Source organism: Sceloporus undulatus, chromosome 11 (genome assembly GCF_019175285.1).
Source record: "Sceloporus undulatus isolate JIND9_A2432 ecotype Alabama chromosome 11, SceUnd_v1.1, whole genome shotgun sequence".
Classification (NCBI taxonomy): domain Eukaryota; kingdom Metazoa; phylum Chordata; class Lepidosauria; order Squamata; family Phrynosomatidae; genus Sceloporus; species Sceloporus undulatus.
In genome coordinates, this window is record NC_056532.1 from 2,559,368 (window position 1) to 2,561,494 (window position 2,127).

Sequence of the window (2,127 nt, forward strand, 5' to 3'; positions counted from 1 at the left end):
TCAGACAGCTCTTCATCTCAAAAGGTTCCTCCTAATGTTGAAGTGGAATCTCTTTCCCTGTAGCTTCCATCTATTTGCTCCATGTTCTGTTCTCTGGAGCAGCAGAAAACAAGCTTGCTCCCTCCTCAATATGGCATCCCTTCAAATATTTAATATCATTATCAAGTAATTCTTCCTAATGTTGAGGTGGAATCTCTTTCCCTGTAGCTTCCATCTATTTGCTCCATGTTCTGTTCTCTGGAGCAGCAGAAAATAAGTTTGCTCCATCCTCAACATGTCATCCCTCCAAATATTTAGATTTAAGTAACTCAATCTCTTAGACTGGATCTGTTGAATATTAAGGGTGAAGAGTTTGATGAACATTTGGATATTCATGAGTGATTTAGGTTTTGATTTATTATATAACTCTTTAATAGACGCGTTTATTTATAACCAATGGATTTATGTAATAATTGAATCATTTGGGACTTGAGGAAATCAGAATAGAAAATAGAACTGAATAATCCGAATAGAAGGGAGTACTGGGCTATTTCAATCCAAGTCGAATGTATATTAGAGAATAGGTTATTATGATTGTAGGATTGTATGTTTAGAAAAAAGAAAAGGGACATCGAAAGATTTAGTATATAGGTAAGGCATGGGGGGATTGGTTTGAAGATTTGTGGGAAAGATGACTGTGTTAATTGGGAAACTTGAACATAGAAGGTAAATTATCTATTCGTATGCCTAAGAAGATTTAACAACTTGGCTGAAGAGCATAGAAGACCAAGAAGATATATCTATAGACAAGGAATGAAAGTGATCCTGACATTGTTCACCCCATATGTTTTCCACTCATGAATGTATGTAACTCTGCTGTAACTGTGTGTAATTGTAGATTTCAACTAATAAAAATTATTATTAGAAAAATATTTAATATCACTGTCAGGAAATTCTTCCTAATGTTGAGGTGGAATCTCGTTCCCTGTAGCTTCCATCTATTTGCTCCATGTTCTATTCTCTGGAGCAGCAGAAAACAAGCTTGCTCCTCCTCAACATGGCATCCCTTCAAATACTTAAACAGGGCTATCATATCACTTCTTAACCTTCCCGTTTTCAGGCTAAACATCCCCAGCTCCCCCTGAGTATTTCTTCGTAAGACTTGGTTTCTAAACCCTTCACCATTTTGGTCCCCCTCCTTTAAACACGCTCCGGTTTCTCAACATTCTTTTTGAATTGTGGAGCCCAAAACTGGACACAGTGTTATTCCAAATAAAGCCTGACCAAATCAGAATAGAGTGGCACTATGACTTCCCTTCATCTAGACACCATACTTCTATTAATGCAGCCTAGAATCGCATTGGGCTTCTTAGCTGCCGCATCACACTGTTGACTCAAATGGATCTGAGGAACTACACTTGTCCCTCCATATTTGTTAGGGTTAAGGGCACAAGACTCCCATGAATAAAGAAAAACTGCAAATAACAAAAGCACCATGTTTTTTGCCTGAGAGGACACCTCTCTAGGACCCTGTAGGTCCTCCAGTGCAACTCTGTGGTCAACGTCCGACAAACGCTGACCATAGGGTTGCGCTGGAGGAGCTACAAAGGCCTAGTAGAGTATTCTCTTTAGGAATCTCTAGGTCTTTCAGGGCTATTTTTAGTTAAAGTTGACCATAGAGTTGCACTGGAGGACCTCCTAATTTGGTCTCACCTGCAAAGACATAAGCGTTAGCTACTTGTGTGTAAATGAGAGTAAAATTAAGTGAAATTAATTAAATATTAGTTTTTTTGTGGGTTTTTCGGGCTCTGTGTCTAGGTTTTAGAAGAGTTTCTTCCTGACGTTTCGCCAGCGTCTGTGGCTGGCATCTTCAGAGAACGCTGGCATGGAAGAGAGTGGGGTATATTCTCTGAAGATGCCAGCCACAGATGCTGGGGAAACGTCAGGAAGTAACTCTTCTAGAACATGGCCACAGAGCCCGAAAAACCCACAAAAAATATGGATGCCAGCCATGAAAGCCTTCGACTTCACATAATTAAATATTACTTTCTAATTAAATATTACCACATGCGTTACTATTTACCTCATTAACACAATTCCCTCCAACCGTATTTACTGTATTATGATTAAATATAAATAACCCTTAAA

The 2,127-nt window shown here is 38.8% G+C and overlaps 1 protein-coding gene across 2 annotated transcripts in view; it reads left to right on the forward strand.

The window, feature by feature from the left end:
- Positions 1 to 2,127, forward strand: part of UBE2G1 (ubiquitin conjugating enzyme E2 G1) — a 554,317-nt gene that overhangs the window by 489,987 nt on the left and 62,203 nt on the right. The window lies entirely within an intron of this gene.